General features: G+C 43.0%; 1 protein-coding gene across 4 annotated transcripts in view; it reads right to left on the bottom strand.

Annotated features, from left to right (window-relative positions):
• Positions 1-18737, bottom strand: part of HMGB1 (high mobility group box 1) — a 130053-nt gene that overhangs the window by 32931 nt on the left and 78385 nt on the right. The window contains exon 2 of one of the 4 annotated variants that reach the window (XM_081549287.1): positions 753-859. The exons of the other annotated variants lie outside the window; for them this stretch is intronic. The gene's annotated coding sequence lies outside the window, so the exon portion shown is untranslated. The remainder of the gene's footprint in view (positions 1-752; positions 860-18737) is intronic. 4 annotated transcript variants of the gene reach the window in all.

Here is an 18737-nt window from a genome sequence, read left to right as displayed (position 1 = left end):
TCACTCAGCCTCGTGGTCTGTCCCGGGACTGACCTTTCCATTACAAGGAGCATCCCCCAAACCACACTCAGAAACCACAATTCCCTTCTCTTGTCCTCACAGAGGCACTAAGTAGAGAAATAAGCCTTAATTAATTGGAAACTGCCTCTTCTTTAAAAGCCGTCATTGCTAATCTTGAACTTCTCAGTGGAATGGAATCTCGAGAAGTCAGTCCTTTAGTTGTTGTTGTTCAGTCGCTCAGTCCATGTGACCCCATGGGCTACAGCCTGCCAGGCTCCTCTGTCCATAGGACTTCCCAGGCAAGAATACTGGAGTGGGTAGCCATTTCCTTCTCTGGGGGATCTTTCCGACCCAGGAATTGAGCTGGGTCTCTTGCATTGGCAGGTGGATTCTTTACCACTGTGCCACTAGGGATGCCCAATCCTTTAGTTATATCACCTTTAAATAATTATGTAGTGAATTTATCCGAAGAACTCAGAATTCTGCCCCAAGCCACTGGGGTTTGGTAAGTGAACCTGCAGTCCATGTGCCAATCATCCTAGTGTCACCTGAGCACCTTATACCTTGAGAAGCAAGAATGATATTCTAATAAAGGAATTTGATGGTTTAAAGAGACACAGGTTAAACGTGAAAGTCTCCATCAGTACAAAAGCTAGGAGCCTTGGTCAAATTACATGCTTTTAAGTTAAACATATGGATGTGAAAATATCTATGAAAATCTCCATGCATTTTAATGACTTAGAGCTATTAACCTGAGGTTTGAAATCCTCTTCAAATGTGTACATTTTTCTAGTGCAAAGGTTCATCATTTTCGTCAGCTCCTTAAAGGGTTTGTGGCCTCCAAAAGGTTTAGGAACCTCTAAGTTAGGGGAAAGATAAGATTAAAATCACAATATTATTATTTCATGTATTTCTAAATGTAACACATAAAAATAGCAAATAACTTCCATTTCAGCAAACAGCAAAAAAAAAGTTGAATACTGTAAATAATCACAAGATGATTAGTAACTATGTTTAAACACTAATATAGACAATATTATTCTAGCATTTTATCTGTCGACAAGTATTTACCTTAATATACATAAAACGAGTTTATCAGGAAGAGGGAAGCTCATATACAGATTTTAACCTAGATTGAAAACTACCAATAGACTTATTTCCACTATTGTTTAAAAAAAACTTCAATCAGGTAATTTAAAGGCAATATGAATACAAATAAAATCAGAATTTAAATAGTTCCTCAGTTAGAGCACCTATTTTCTTACACTGGATAAGAAAGATAAATTATTGTACCTGCTTTATAAAAGATTGATTAAAAGATACACTGTATAAACTCCTTTCACAGTCAATTTCTGCAGCCAAAACCCAAATTCAGAGCCCCAATTTTATAAGCCAGGTCCCATTCAGAGTATTCCAAGAATAGTTCTTCAACTACTGAAAAGCATCACTTTCATAAACATGTCTTGGAAATGGAGTTTTAAAATTAGCAAATTTGCAAGAGCTATACACAAACCTATCAAGTTATTGTACACATTTTTTTTTATATTTGAAATGTAACTTATTTATCCAGTCATTCAACAAATATTTATTGAACCTCTGCTATATGCAGGTTCTGCTCAAGGTGACACAGTTATAGCAGTGAACAACACAGACCAAACATATATAATAATACATAAACATATCTTCATTAGAAAACATTCAGATACAAAAGCTCATAGGATTAAAAAAATCAAAGTTGTCCTCCTGGAGGCCCGCTCCATCTCAGTTCTTCTTCTGTAATAACTACTGCTAACAGTACTTTCTCCAGACTTTTTATTTACATAGAACATCTTAGGTGGTAGAACAGCTTTACTGAGATAGATACTGAGATCGATACTTAGGTGGTAGAACAGCTTTACTATACAGACTGTATATATGTATATACACAGTGGGAATTCCCTGGTGCTCCAGGGGTTAGGACTTGGTGCTTTCAGGGTTTGATCCCTGCTTGGGGAACTAAGATCCCTAAGAGCCAGCAAGCTGTGCAGTGCAGCAAAAACAAACAAACAAAAAAAACACTTGTGTAAAGTGTACAATTCAATGATTTTGAGTATATTTGTAGTTTTGTGCAACCATCATCATAATCTAGGTAAGTAGATTTTAAAATTATAAATATATGAATTGTATTATAATTTATTTTAAAATCCACTTACCTAGATTACAGTGTTATACAGGTATAAATGTATATGAGCAAGGACATCAAGCCAGTCAATCCTAAAGGAAATCAACCCTGAATATTCATTGGAAGGATTGATGCTGAAGCTGAAGCTCCAATACCTTGGCCACCTGATGGGAAGAGACGACTCACTGGCAAAGACCCTGATGCTGGGAGAGACTGCAGGAGGAGAAGAGGGCAACAGAGGATGAAATGGTTGGATGGCATCACCGACTCAATGGACATGAGTTTGAGCAAGCTCCAGGAGATGGTGAAGGACAGGGGAGCCTGGCGTGCTGCAGTCCATGGGGTTGCAAAGAGTTAAACATGACTTAGAAACTGAACAACAACAACAATTTTTCTTTTAGGACTAAACCTTTAAGGTGTTCTCTCAATATCGGTATAGACAGATTTTGTGATTACTTTCTGCAAAGAGAGGAATATGTCCTCTCTCCATCTCCCTTGCCAGATTTCTTAGAAAAAGGCTGCTGACAATGGCAATTAGATATAACTGAGAATGGTAACCCTATGATTTCAATAGATGGAGAGAAGTTAGCCAATATACAGAATGTCTTGAGAGTCCAAAAATGAACTGGAAAAAAAAAAGGTATAGAAAATTATGTAAAACATACAAAAAGCTGGCTATTTTGAGTATCTTCAAGTAATAACATTAATAACTAACACACACACAGTAACTCTTTAAGTCCTCACAATTCCATGAAGCAGGTACTGTTATGATACCCACTTTACAGATGTGGAGACTAAGGCGCAAGAGATCATCTCTCCACTAACTAAGCTGAAAAGAGGCTGTGTAGGGCTTCACATCCAGACAGACTGGATTCAGAGTCCACACTCTTAACTGATTTGATGGAATGTAGGGGAGGGGGATGGTTAGTGAAAGACAGGGAGTGGTTTAGGATAAAAGTGAGATAAAACAGGAAAAGGTTTAGCAGAGGGGCTGGTTCCTAGTGCTCAGTTGCTAAGTCCTGTCTGACTCTTGTGACCCCATGGACTGTAGCCTGCCAGGCTCCTCTGTCCATGGGGTTTTCCAGGCAGGAATGCTGGAGTGGGTTGCCATTTCCTCTTTAAAGCACTCCTAGTGAGCACACAATAAGAATAAACAAAATAAAATAAAAAAAATAACTATTATATTCTGTGCTCTGTTAGGGAGACTGTTCCTCCACAATTAGAAAAGTAACCTTTCTATAACCAGTCTAAGAGTTTGCTTAATTAGCTGCCTGGTGGCTCAGTGGTAAAGAATCTGCCTGCAATGCAAGAGATACTGGTTCAATCCCTGGGTCCGGAAGATCCCCTGGAGAAAGAAATAGCAACCCACTGCAATATTCTTGCCTGAAGAATCCCATGGACAGAGGAGCCTGGTGGGCTATACAGTCCATGGGGTAGCAAAGGGTCGGACACGACTTAGTCAACATCTCAAGCTGCTACCATTCTGCAGGGTGATGGATGACTCAGGCTTTCTTGGGGAGCCCCCCAGGCATGACACATAGGTACTGCAAAGCTAAAGAAGCTGAGCCCAGGGAGCTTGTAGGAGGGAAAATGACAGTTGAGCTGCTCTGGAGACTGATGCTGTGGGAGCCACCAATGGAGAAATCTGAATGACTGAGGCAGTAAGGGAGCCTTGAGATAAGAGCTGAGAGGTGGGTCAGATGGAAGTGAAAAAGGAGTGCAAAAGTTGGCTTAAAACTCAACATTCAGAAAACTAAGATCATGGCATCTGGTCCCATCCCTTCATGGCAAATAGATGGGGAAACAATGAAAACACTGATAGACTTTATTTTGGGGGGCTCCAAAATCACTGCAGATGGTGACTGCAGCCATGAAATTAAAAGATGCTTGATTCTTAGAAGAAAAGTTATGACCAACCTAGACAGCATATTAAAAAGCAGAGACATTACTTTGCCAACAAAGGTCCATCTAGTCAAAGCTATGGTTTTTCCAGTAGTCATGTATGGATGTGACAGTTGGACTATAAGGAAACCTGAGCGCTGAAGAATTGATGCTTTTGAACTATGGGGTTGGAGAAGACTCTTGAGAGTCCCTTGGACTGCAAGGAGATCCAACCAGTCCATCCTGAAGAAGATCAGTCCTGAATATTCATTGCAAGGACTGATGCTGAAGCTGAAACTCCAATACTTTGGTCACCTGACTCATTTGAAAAGAACTGACTCATTTGAAAAGACCCTGATGCTAGGAAAGATTGAAAGTGGGAGGAGAAGGGGACGGTAGAGGATGAGATGGTTAGATGGCATCACCGACTCGATAGGTGAGTTTGAGTAAACTCCAGGAGTCGGTGATAGACGGGGAGGCCTGGTGTGCTGCAGTCCATGGGGTCGCAAAGAGTCGGACACCACTGAGCTACTGAACTGAACTGAAGAAATTGGGTTTTATCCTGAAGAAAATGCAGAGTTGCTGAAGGCCTGGAGGGGCTGCTTTGGAGGCTGGATGTGAATGACTCCGCCCCCAGCCGGAACACGGGCTCCACCCAAAACATCTGCTGCCATTCCCAGGGGGCTCCTTATCTTTTGACTCATAAAGTTACTTGTCTTTGAGTTTCCCAATCACATTGTAGTCACTGCTGAAAGTAATCTCTTCTATCTCGGGTTTGTGCTTACTATTGAAGCATCTTGTCATGCTGGAGAACTCCCTTTTAAAAACATCAGAGTCCTAAGAGAAAGCTGGACAAAAAATGGATTTTAGAGATGTCCAAGGGAGTAATTTAAAAACAAGTATGACAACCAGCAAGCCCTGTCACATCAAAGTCAGACCTGGGTGGAAAGAAGAGCTTAGTCCAGGGGAAGGTCTGGGTTAGGTTTACAGGCAACTTCCTTACTATCAGAGTAAGCCTTTCAAAACACAACAGAGATAAAGGAAGATGCCCTTTTGCAAGTATGCACTGACAGAAGGAAGGAATTCTGATTAAAACCAAGGAGGGAAAATACCAGCTTAACACACAGTCAAAGGCCAGAGCTTGAAGTGAGAGAGGGAAGGAGAGATACAAACCAGCAATGTTCTCTTAAGAGAGCTCCTGCATTTCTTTTTTTACATTGGTAAATAATATGTGCTTATTTGCATGAACTGGCAAAATGAAGTATTCCTGTAAATTCACAATATTTCCAAGTACCAAGTATTTTACTATATTTAATATATCTCAACTTTTTATTATGGAAAATTGCAACCATGCAAAAGGAGCAAGGAGAGTGTAATAAAACGTAGTGTACTCACTGTCCAGCTTTAACACACAGCTGATCCTGTTTTCATCTGCACTCCATTTTACTGGATTATTTTCAAGCCATCATTTCATCTGTAATTCCTTCAGTGAGCACAATCATTTCATAGTCTGTTTTGGTTTTGGTTGTTTGCTTTTTTAAAAAAGGCTACACATCATGTGGCATGCAGGATCTTAGTTCCCCAACCAGGGATCGAACCTGTGCCCCCCGGGCAGTGGAAGCGTGGAGTCCTAACCACTGGACCACCAGGGAAGTCCCTGTCATTTTACAGTCAATCCTGCTTTTCCATCCCATCTTCCTCTTCACTCACTCCCGTCTACTCTGGGCAGTAATCTGAGGACAAGGGGACTGATTTGAGGAGAGAAGAAAAGTCCCCATAGAAATACCCAACCGTCCCAAAGGGAGAGAAGGAGAAAGAGCTCTGAATCAGGAAAAGATCAGAAGGAGATGGAGCCAGGCCCTTCCCCAGCGCCTTCCCAGGTGGGGGTGTCTGGGGCCTCCAAGAGCTGAAGCGGGGCCTTTGAAAGGCAGAGCCTCGAAGATCTGCTGACTTTCCTTTTTTAAATTATTTATTTATTTATTTTTTGGCTGTGCTGGATATCATTGCTGCCAGGATTTTCTCTAGTTGCGGTGAGCAGGGGCGGCTCTCCAGTTGTGGTGCACAGGCTTCTCATTGCAGTGAGTTCTCCTGTTGCAGAGCACGGGCTCCAGGGCTCATGGGCTTCAGTAGCTGCAGCTCCTGGGCTCTGGAGCGCAGAACTTGATAGTTGTGGCTCTCAGACTCAGTTGCTCTGAGGCTTGTGGGGTCTTCCTGGACCAGGGGTTGAACACGTGTCTCCTGCATGGGCAGGTGGATTCTTTACCAGCTGAGCCACCAGGAAAGCCCAAGGTCTGCTGACTTCCACTCTGGCCTCTGGACTGAAAAGCACACACTGCTCATTGTGGAGGGCTTTAGAGGGAGAGGAAGCCGGCACTGCCCGAGGACAGGTCAGCTGCGTTCCCAGAACCACCCAAGTGTTTTGCAGGACACACGGTACTAGGAGCTGATTGACCGAACCAACCTTTCGTGAAACCCTGTCTGTTCCCACCCCTCTTTCTACCAACCTGCCGGCTCATCCACCCTGACTCCTTTCCTCCCATCTTGCAGGAGGATGAGTCCTTTTTGCTCCTGGTCAACGTGTCTCTTTTTACCCTTCTTCCTCCTGCCACATCCTCCAGGCTCGCCCAGGGACCATTCTGCCTCTCAACAGGCACATCTTCTGTGGGGCCACCAAGGGCCGCCCATCCATCCGCTCTCATTCCAGCCATCCCCCTGCCGCCCTCCACACTCAACTGCTTCCCCAGCTTGCTCTTCTCCAAAGTCTCCCCATCTTTAGGAAACCCTCTGGAATTGTCCCCTTCACACCCCCCTGTAAGGACTGAACGGGCAGCATTTGTGTGTACCCTCTCTGGGTGCCAAATGTATCCCTCACTGGGTGCAGTGTGGGGTGTATTTCTCTCTCCCAGTGGGGGTGAGGCCTGAGGCCAGAGGCCAGGTCTTTATCCTGCAGCCCTAGCTCTCTGGGTGCTCACTCAGAAGACTCTCAGAAGTGTTTGCAGGAAGACAATGGGGACTCACAGATAAGCAAACCCATCCCTGCTCTCGGGATGGTTGTTGTTCAGCCGCTCAGTCGTGTCCATCTCTTTGTGACCCTATGGACTGCAGCATGTCAGGCTCCCCTGTCCTTCACTGTCTCCTGGAGTTTACTCAAACTCATATCCATCGAATCGGTGATGCCATCCAACCATCTCATCCTCTGTCGTCTCCTTCTCCTCCTGCCTTCAATCTTTCCCAGCATCAGGATCTTTTCAAATGAGTCAGCTCTTCGTATCAGGTGGCCCAAGTATTAGAGCTTCAGTGTCAGTTTTTCCAATGAATATCCATCATTGATTTCCTTTAGGATTGACTGGTTTGATTTCTTGGGGTAGTTCCGTGTATACAGAGGCCATTCTCCAAAGGTGAGGGGTTAGAATGCCTGCCTACTTCCTGTTCTTCAGGAGACTTCTGGTCACATTCACTGAATGTGAAGAACTCCAGATTCTTCAGCAGGATGTGCAAGGCCGTCCTGAGCCTCAGCGGCTCTCAAGCAGAGCTCAGAAGGGTGCCACTTCCCACTACAACATGAACTTCTCTTAGCGCCTGCTGAGTTCTCTCTTGCAGTTCTCTCCCTTGCCTGAAATCTCAACTCTTAACCCCACTGGCCACTTGCTGCTGACCCTGGAAGACTCAGGTGCAATGTCGCCACCTGTGGGAAGCGTGCTCTGGCCCTGACCCTGGTGTCTTCACCACTAGACTGAAGATTCCTGGGAACAAAGACTTTTTCTTCATCTATGCCATGTCCCTAGTCATGAGCACAAAGTCTGGCACATCCAGAGGCCTCAATAAATGTTTGATGAATGACTGAAAGAGGGGAAAAAGGAGCTGGTTCCTTCAGTTTCTGTCATTGCAGAAATGCAAACTGACTCTTCACACCAATGACTGTGGACTGAGGAAGACTACTGTTGCAGTTTGAATTTTTGAGGCCTTAAGAATTAAAATTTCAGGAAACAACCCCACCTTGCTTTGCAAAGAATAGATTAAGCAAATTTCTAGAAGGTGATCCATCTTTCTCCCCTTGTCTAACCTCTGAGACATGGGGGTATCGGCACAGTGGCTGTACCTACACATCAACTAACACAAGCCAGAAAACTCAATGACTCATTGGATGTGGCACTGAGCCACTGTTCCCATATCCTACAGTATGAAAAATTTTACATTGAATCTAAATGTGTCCCCTTCCTATTCCCAGTCAGCTCCTAACCCGTGGAGTTAGTTATACTAACATCATCCACAAAAATAAAGATAAATCTGTGAAAGTTGTTTTTAATCCATAGTCTCACAGAGCTGCAAATGACCAAAAGGTATTTTTTCTTAACAACAACAAAAAAGAACCTCTTTGACACCTATTACATCCTTGTACTCAATCAAAACAGTGCTCCTAAATTTTAGTCTCCTCCAGTTTTGCTCTGAATATTTTCTAAAGGGATCCTGGCTTTCCCCCGATCTTTCATTTTAACAATCAGGGGTCAGAACTTGAATTTTCCTCTCAAATTTCTCTAAATTTCCCCTCCCCCTCACTTTTCAATGGTCAGAATATCTGAAAGTATTTTTTGCCCATGAATGATTCATTAGTTGTGTTTTTTAGAAATCAGGCTGAGCAGCAGCACAACCATTCTGCTTTGCATTATCTTCCTGCTTCTTGGTTCCTGATCAGATATGCCTTTCATACCTAAGATACACTTATGAATTAATCTAATATTCTTAGTTTCTATTCAAAGTCTGGATGTCAAGACATATTCTTATTTAGCTCTTGACCTCTGCCTGGGGTGGGGTGTGTGTGTGTGTGTGTGATGATAATGAGATAACAGAGGAATATTAGTGCAAAAATCTGGTCTTCTCTGAAGAATTTGTTAGAGAAGATGCTGATGCTAGAGTGATGAGATATCAGTAATAATACTTTCTTTTTGGTTTTGGCCACACCCCTCTTGGCTTGCAGGATCTTAGCTCCCCAGCCAGGGATTGACCTCTTAGAGTGAGAGAGCCAAGTCCTAACCACTGGACCACCAGGAAGTCCCAATAATATTTTCAGTTTATGTAATGCTTTGCTGTTTCCATGTTCATTTGATCTATGATAAGACTGCGTGGTAGACACGATCTTCCTCATCTCCCATAGAAACTGAAGCTCATCGTTGTTAAGTGTCTTAACCAAGGTCTCTCCGGTCATCTAATCTGCTCTCAGTTTTAACTCTCACTTACAATAATAATTATTAACCTATAGCTAATTATTAACCTATAACCTATAGCTAATAATTTCAAATTGGTTTCATATCCCAGGCCTCTTCCCTGAAAAAAGCCAAACTTCTCTGCAAAATTGCCTACTTGTCAGTTGAATCCAGGTGTCCACAGGCAACCTTAATTCACAACTGGCATCAGGCGCTCTTCCTGTGTAGGCTGAGGCACCAGAATCTATGTGGCAGCCCCAGTAGGAAGCTGGAAACCCAGCACCAGTGTCTGGACGGGGCGCACCGCCAATCCCCAAGGAGGATTTGTTTTCTGAATGCTTCTGTGAGTGAATGAGTGAGCGGGGAGTGTGGGTCATTGTGGCTCTTCCCTCACTCTCAACCAGAAGATTAATTGGTCATCAAATCCTGCCATTTCTACATCATAAATCTCTCTCAAATTCTTTCCCCCTTTAGAATCCTCACCTTGCCTCCCCTGCTGGATTGTGTTAGGGCTAAAATGAGATTAATACACATGAAAGTGTTTTGCAAAGAATAAACCTCTGGGTGGGGGGGGGGTGGGAAGGATAAATCCTTCTGAAAGCTGTTACTAAACTTACTGGCTCCAGTTTACCTATTCCTTTCAAGCTAAGCTTTTTCTGCTCTCCTGACCCCGCTGTTTTCTTTGCTGCAGCTTCCACAGGCCCACTGCTTCGTTTGTAACCTAAATACTGCTGCTCTCTACACGCGGGCTTAGCAGCTCAGCCATACACCCTTCTATGTTACTTGCTTCTGGTTATTTCTTACAGTAAAATCTGGCTCCTCATTACACAGCTTTTGTAGCCTCTACTGCTCCTCACACAACCTCAGGCATACGTGCTAAGTCGCTTCAGTTGTGTCCGACTCTTTGCGATCCTGTGGACTATAGCCCACCAAGCTCCTTTGTCCATGGGATTCTCCAGGCAAGAACACTGGCGTGGGTTAGTTGCCATCTCCTCCTCCAGGGGATCTTCCCAACCCAGGGTTCTTTAGCACTAGTGCCATCTAGGAAGCCCTAAGTGGCGTACAGGCATACAGTAAGTGCTTAATAAATGCTTGTTGCTGCAGAGAGCTGCTCTCCTCCACAGCCTTCCCTCCTTCCCACTATCCTGAGTTTCCCTCAGAATTCTATTCCTTAATCTTCAAAACTCCTTGCCTCCATCAGGAACATTTCTTCCTAAGAGATCTGAGAAAGGAAAAGAGTCTAGATAAGCCTACAGGTTGGACTCCTAAGGAAGTTGCTCACTCTTCATTAAATGTACTCAGTGAACCAGGGTGGGAGCGCCAGACTCTGACAGGCTGTTCACTGTGTTGGAATCATTGTGTGTGTTTTTTTAAATTAATTTATTTTTTAATTGAAAGATAATTGCTTTACAGAATTTTGTTGTTTTTTGTCAAACCTCAAACTCGTTGGGTTTTGCACGTGGATGTAGGAGAGCATTCTGGTGGGCTGAGTGGGCGGATGTTGTCTGCTTCTGGCTCCCCAGGTCCCCTTTGCTTGCACCTCTGATCACGCTCTGTCTCTAAACCAGGTTCACTGTTTGCTCCTGCTTGTTGAGCAGCAGCCACTTTTTAAAAATAATAATAAAATGTATTTATTTGAGCTTCCATGGTGGCTCAGTGGTAAAGAATCAGCCTGCCAATGCAGGAGATGTAAGATATGCAGGTTCAGTCCCTGGGTGGGGAAGAACCCCTGGAGAAGAGAATGGCAACCCACTCCAGTATTCTTGCCTGGACAATCCCATGGACAGAGGAACCTGGCGGGCTACAGTCCATGGGGTCACAAAGAGTTGGACATGACTTAGCGACTAAACAACAACAACAGTTGAGCAAAATAAATCAGATTTCTGAGGCTGAGGAAGCGCATTAGGACCACAGGGAAGTGACCAAGGTAAACGTGCTCTGGGAAGGCACTCTGCTCCCCTCACGGGCACAGTCCCCGCATTGCTCCGTGCTGAGTGCACCACTGGAAAACCACGTGGCCAAATATGATACTGTCTTCATCTGGGTTCCATTTTCTCTCTAGCTACCCCAACTGTTGGCTCTCTAGGCATCTGTCATTTCCTCTACAGATGACCTCTTTCACTATTCCCTCCTGGTTTTACTCCCATCTCCCTAGAATCGTCTGCTGAGGGAGTTACCCCAGGGGTACATCACGTATGTGTCTATCACATCTCTAGGTCTGCGCATGTGTTTGAATGTCTCTCCATATGTGGATATAATACAGACAATTCAACCTTGATTTGGACAATACTGAATTTTCCCTCCCTCCTGATGGCAATCAGTGGTAACATCATGCCAACAAGCTGAATCAGACCCAGAAGTCATTCAAAAATCTCCTCTTGTTCATGCTCTAGGTCTCATCAGTCAGCTGGTCTCCTCCATCCATTGTGCCTTCACGCTGTCTGCTCTGCCTCTCATCCCAGGCCCCTGACATCACTCATCTAGGCTGTGATGTGGTCTTCTATGAATAGCTGGTACCCCTGCTCTCTTCTTGGTCGTCTCATCCTCCACTTGAATGTTAAAGTTATCTTTTTTGGGAGTATAACTCTGTCCATATTATTCTCCAGCTTAAAATAGTCAGTGGGGACTTCCTTGGTGGTCCTATGGCTAAGACTCAGCACTCCCAATGCAGGGGCCCAGTTTTGATCCCTGGTCAGGGAACCAGATTCCACATAATGCACCTAAGACCTGGCATGGCCAAATAAATAAATATTTAAAAAATAATAATAAATAAGGAAAATTTAAAATGAAGAAGAGTCAATGGATTCCCTACATATGGGATAAATCCAAAGTGAAAGTCGTTCAGTCATGTCCGACTCTTTGCGAGTTGGTCCATGATAGACTATTCAGTCCATGAAATTCTCCAGGCCAGAATACTGGAGTGGGTAGCTGTTCCCTTCTCCAGGGGATCTTTTCAACCCAGGAATCGAACCGGGGTCTCCTGTATTGCAGGCGGATTCTTTACTAACTGAGCCACCTGGGAAGCCCTTCCCTACCCTACGGCAATGATTTATTTCCTCTATGCTCCCTCGTATTGTGAAGTCCTGAGGGCAGGGATCGTATCTTACTTTTGGTTTCCCTGAAGCTTAGTTGGTAAAGAATTTGCCTGCAATGCAGGGGACCCTGGTTCGCTTCCTGGGTCACAAAGATCTGCTGGAGAAGGGATAGGTTACCCAACTCCAGTATTCCTGAGCTTCCCTTGCGGCTCAGCTGGTAAAGAATCTGCCCGCAATGTGGGAGACCTGGGTTCGATCCTGGGTTGGGAAGATCCCCTGGAGAAGGGAAAGGCTACCCTCTCCAGTATTCTGGCCTGGAGAATTCCATGGACTGTATAGTCCATGGGGTCACAAAGAGTCAGACACGAATGAGCAAGTTTCACTTTCACTTTGTTTCAGAAGGACCTAGCAAAGCACCTGGCACAGCTAACAAAGATCTGTTACACTGAATACTGAGGGGTCCACTGGCTTGACACTGGTCCTGGTGTCTCTGGCCAGTGAGTTCACCTCTCTAAATTCTGTTTCCTCAACTGTAAAATGGGAATAATTTACAGGATTTTTGTAAAGACTGAATAATATAGTACAGGTAAACAGCACAGAACCTGGGCTCATAACTCAATAAATGTTAGCCGTTGCTCTTAGTACCCCTGAGGGCCTAGTACAATTTAAAAAACAAACAAATCTCTAAGTGACTTTTTATTCATTTATTCATTTTTTAAAATTATTATTTAGTTTCATTTTTGGTTGTGCTGGGTCTTCATTGCTGCCTACAGGCTTTCTCGAGTTGTGGTGAGTGGCGTCTCCTCTCTAGTAGTACACAGGATTCTCATCATGGTGGCTTCCTTTATTGTGGAGCACGGGTTCTAGGGTGCCGGGGCATCAGTAGTAGTGGCACATGGGCTCAGCAGTTGTGGCTCCCAGGCTCTAGAGCACAGGCTCAGTAGTTGTGTTGCGTGGGCTTAGCTGCTCCAAGGCATGTGGGATCTTCCCAGATAAGGGATTGAACTCATGTCTCTTGTACTGGCAGGGGGATTCTTCACCACTGAGCCATGGGGGAAGCCCTCAAAGTGACTTTTCTAATCAGTTGATTCCACTGATGTCATTTTTTTTTTTTTAACCTCACCACACGGCATGTAGGATCTTCCCTGACCAGGGATCGAAACTGAGCTCCTTGCATTGGGAGAGTGAAGTCTTAACCACTGGACCGCCAGGGAAGTCCTGATGTCACACTTCTATAAACTGCTGTGACATTAATTGGAGCAGTCATTTTAATGTTTATATTCTGCTCATATTTGTATATCTAGCTTTGGCTAATTGTTAAGCTTTGGGGAAACTGGAATGTGTCTTTATACTTCATGTAGGTAGAATTCTAAGATGATTCCATGTGACTCTCATCCCTGTGGGATCCTCTCCCCTATGAATGTGGGTGGAATCCATGAATGTGGGGTTACCACCATGATGAGTTATGTCAGATGACAGCTGCTGCCTTTAACAAAGGAAGCTTACCTGGTGGGGCCTGATTTAATCCTATCGAATCATAAAAAGCAGAGAGTTTTTTCTGGCTAGAGGCAGAAGAGGCAGAGATTCAAAGCACAAGGAAGGACTGGATATGTCCTTACTGGCTTGAAGGTGGAGGGGGCCACGTGGACCTGAAACGAGCCTTGGGGTCCACAGAGCAACACCCTACTGACAACTGGCAAGAAAAAAGGACCTTGGTCATCCAACCGCAAGAAACTGGATTCTGCCAATGACCTGAATGAGTCTGAAAGTGGAATATTCTCAGAGCCTCCAGACAAGAGCTCATGTTGGCTGATACCTGGATTTCAGCTTTGTGAAATCCTGAGCAGAGAACTCAGCTGTGCCTAGCTAGACTTTGGATCTATAGAACTATGAGCTGATACGTTGGGTTGTTACAGAACTATGAGCTGGGTGTTGTTTGAAGCCTCTGAGAAAATGTTTATTATGCAGCAATAGAAAGTGAATATTTCTTTTAAATGTCTTAATTATTGAGCAAAACATTATTTAACATTATATTCAATAAATATGCATTGAAAAAACATTAATAACTGAAATAACTATCACAAGGTCAAAATGTCAACAGGATTGCTCTTTTATCAAAATAAAAAAAATTTTAACAAAGATCTTAATTTGAATATTTGTCATGCTCATTTTATATTTATTAAATTGCTTAAAACACATTATATTCCAGAAGCAGTGTTTTTATAAAACCTGAAAAGAATTACTTACAGCAGAGATGCTCCCCAAAATACAGTGCATATACCCATAGATTACACTGTGGTTTGAGGACCTCAAAATTCAGTTGGTAGGATTATTTTGCAAACTAAGGTAATCATCAAAAGAAGGCACAGGCAAAATTTCTCTGCATAAATTACCATTATAAAGAAGAATTCTATATAACAAATATTTCCGTGTCAATGCTGAAGGTCCTTGGAAACAATGCTTTATGGATTTGTTCCTCCCCAATTTTTATTAAAAAATCTGGCAAATGCATACCCCCTAGAGATTCACAGTATGTATTACCATACTAACAACTTAAAGAAGTCATGAAGGGAATCTACCTATTTAATTTTTTTCGGCCTTGCGACTTGTGGGATCTTAGTTCTCCAACTGGGGATCAATCAAACCTGTACCGCCTTAGTTGCAAACATGGAGTCTTAACCACTGGACTGCCAGGGAAGCCCTAATTAAAAAAACAAAAACCAAAAAAACCCACACCATCCTCCAAATGTATTTACCACAGAACCTTTGCTTTGAGAAACAACCTGACATCTTTCAGGAACCCCATTTGGGAAATGCTGACCTCAACAAAATTTTCACTTCCCCAGACAAAACATCAAATCAAAATATTAATAGGGGAAGAAATGTTTCAGCGATTGAATTTATAAAAGACATTCAGGAGCCAGAAAGGTGTCTTCCCTCTTTCCCTATTGGCTATAGCAACTTGTCACTTTTTTTTTCCTCGAGTTAATAAACTGGAAAAGTGACTCTTTTAACTCTATTAACAAAATACCTATTCAGCAAAGGAAATGTGCCAATGAATTTTCTAGAATAGTTTAAGTGATATCCTTTATCTATTTGTGGATTACCAAAGTGGATATATTCCAGAAGTAATTGAAACAAGGTGGTTCCTGTCATCAAATACCCTACAATTTAATGCAGACAATGCTACTGACAAATACCTTAACTAAAGGTGTTGTTAGTCAATGTTTAGTCAATGTTCATTGCTAAGGAGGAGAGTAGAATAGGTTCAGATTTTTTTTAAAGACTTTTTTGTTTTATATTGGAGCATAGCCAATTAACAATGCTGTGACAGTTTCAGGTGGACAGTCAAGGGACTCAGCCATACATATACATGCATCCATTCTTCCTCAAACTCCCCTCTCATCCAGGCTGCCACATAACATTGAGCACAGTTCCCTGTTCTCTACAGTAGGACCTTGTTAGCTATCCATTTTAAATATAGCCGTATATATGGACATGTAAGTATATGTCCATCCCAAACTGCCTAACTATCCCTTCCCTTCATCCTCCCCTGCCAGCATACGTTCAGATTTTGGGGCTAGGATTCTCGTTCTTTGAAATACTATAAATGCTAAAAGAGATTTCAAGTACAAAATATGAAAATATTTTTTTATTGAATTTGAAATAGAGTTGTGATGGACTTCCAAGAAAGAGGAATAAGCTTAGGAATCTATCCACATTTTTCCTCTAGTTTAGGGGTTCTCAGACTTTATCAGGCTTCAGGAACTACGGAAGGCTCTGTCCAGCACAGACCGCTGGGCCCATCCTCATAGTGGCTGGTCCAGAGGTGTCGGGGGGATCCCAAGAATTTACATGTCTAACAAGTGATGCAGGTGATGCTGACACTGCTGGTCCAGGAGGCCTATTTTGAGAACCACTGAGAATCTAGTCGGAGAAGGCAATGGCAACCCATTCCAGTACTCTTGCCTGGAAAATCCCATGGACAGAGAAGCCTGGTAGGATGTAGTCCATGGGGTTGCGAAGAGTCGGACATGACTAAGCAACTTCACTTTCACTTTTCACTTTCATGCATTGGAGAAGGAAATGGCAACCCACTCCAGTGTTCTTGCCTGGAAAATCCCAGGGACAGGGGAGCCTGGTGGGCTGCCATCTATGGGGTCACACAGAGTCGGACACGACTGAAGTGACTTAGCAGCAGCAGAGAATCTAGTTCTTGTACCCACTCCCTTGAGATTCTCACTCAAAAGATCTGGAAAAATCTTCCTACATGGTTTTGGTGTGTTCTCATCTCTGAGATTCTTTTTAGCTTTGAAGTCCTGATGTCTGAGGATTTCGGTTTAGGATATTCGTGTTCTGGTTCTGCACCTCAAATTCTCTGTAGTGTCTCCACGGTTATTTCAGCACACAGAAGTAAAGGCAGAATGCTTGGAGAGTAAAGGTGGAAGACAGAGACGTCATTAGTTTTACAGTTGATCGGCAGAATTTACAGAAGGAGAAAGTCAGAACACATAACTATGGATTCTTACTTCTCTTTGCTCTGACCTCCTACCAGTAATCTGGAAAATGCAGGGCTGACCGAGCTGACCATTAGTGTAATCAGAGAACGCCCAGAAGTCTGCAACTACCATGTAACCTCTAAATCCATCTTCCTTTTCCTATTTCACTTTGCATTTGTTTAATTGTCTGTGATTTTAAGACAATTTAGAATCACCCATAAAGGTATTCCAGTAGAGCAGTCAAGAGTCAGCTGGATTCCAGTCCTGGCTCTGTCGGTTAGTTGCTGAAGGACTCTGGAAGAGTTATTTAATATTTCCTAACTTCAGTTTCTTTTTCTATAAAACAGGAAATCTTTCACATCACTGTTATTAGAAGCCAAAGGGAAAATGCATGATAAGCACTTAGCCAGTGCCTGACACAGAGTAAGGGGGCGATAGCACACAACTCATATTACTAGAAAAAATTTTATGAGAGTCCTAGAACACATATCAGTTTCAATCTTGAGAAACAAGAATTATATTAAATATTTCCCTGCCCTCCCTTCCCCTCCTTTCCTTTTTCTGATGGATGACAAGGTCAGCAGGGCTGGGCCCTGGCCCCAAACACCTGGAATCACTGTAATATTTTTCACTGAAACAGATATGTCACTTTCTACGTAGAACTTCCTGCCACTCTCAGGAACTACTTTTTTTTGGCTGAGCCACACAGCTTGTGGGATCTTAGTTCCTCAACCAGGGATTGAACCTGGGCCCTCAGCAGTGAGAGTGCAGAGTACAAACCACTGACTGTTGGCCTGCAATAAGTACCAAACAGTACCAAGTATAAAACCTCTGATTCTAAGATGCAACATTGTATTACACAGCACTCAGAAAGAAAAAAGGCTACCAACTAAACTATGATATGATACTTTCTTATTATGTACAATTTTTATTTTCTACTTTATGAAGCTGTCCTTAGACTTAGATTTTTAAAATATCTATCATTCTCTTGCAGACACAGAAAGGACGAATACAGGCCAAACAAACTGATTTCTAACATTCCTAAGTCATCGCCACATTCAGCGTCCCAGGCCTCTGAATGCTTGCTTGACTCAGAATCCTGTCACTGCCTATTCACTCAATGTCATCCTTTGTACCATCAAGGACACTGGCAATGTGGCATTTCTTAACAGAATCCGAAAGTACTGAAAGCTCTTGGGGCTGGACTCTTGGCTTGACTATTTTTGATTTCTACTTCAAGAATACTGCCAAGCACATGGTGATTTATCATTTCCCCCACTCCCTTTCCCATAAACATTTGGTTCCGAGGGATTAAAAGAGTGCTTCACTCTTCCTTCGGGGATTTTATTGCCAGCAACTGACACCTATTTTTCAAGTCTGGACACTGGTGTTTTTGATGTTCGTGGATAAGTATGCAATGACAACTGTAGCCTGGCCACAGACTGTGAGAATCTTCATTTTATAAGAAGCATCTTGATTTCATAGATGTTGGTAATAAGTCAACTAAGGTCTGAACTGATCCTTGCTAGAGTTCAGCTCTGTTTGGTTTCATTTGTAGAAAACACAGTAGTATTATTACTAATAGGCTTTGCATTGCACCTATTTTTTCCCCCATAATAGCATGAGATAAAATTACATACTGTATTTACTCATTTAGTACAGAATTCTAGGATCTCCCTGGTGGTCCAGTGGTTGATAATCCACTGCCAATGCAGAGGACAGGCAGGTGAACTAGTATGCTTCTATTTTAGATTCTGGGACCATGGCTCTTCTACACACCAGGCTAGTCTAACTTCAACACAGCTACCTGCTACAGAGTAAGGTCAAGGATGATGGTGGATTATTGGTAAAATACAGAGGGTGGGAGGAGGCTGGTACAGGACATAGTACTGCCATATCCTTTTTGGTGATGTGACGTTACTGGTTTTCATAAAACAGTGATAGTTAGTAAAACTTATTG

This window comes from Giraffa tippelskirchi, chromosome 12 (genome assembly GCF_054371585.1).
Source record: "Giraffa tippelskirchi isolate mGirTip1 chromosome 12, T2T-mGirTip1v1.2.pri, whole genome shotgun sequence".
In the NCBI taxonomy this organism is placed as follows: Eukaryota; Metazoa; Chordata; class Mammalia; order Artiodactyla; family Giraffidae; genus Giraffa; species Giraffa tippelskirchi.
This window is presented reverse-complemented; position numbering and strand designations above follow the sequence as displayed.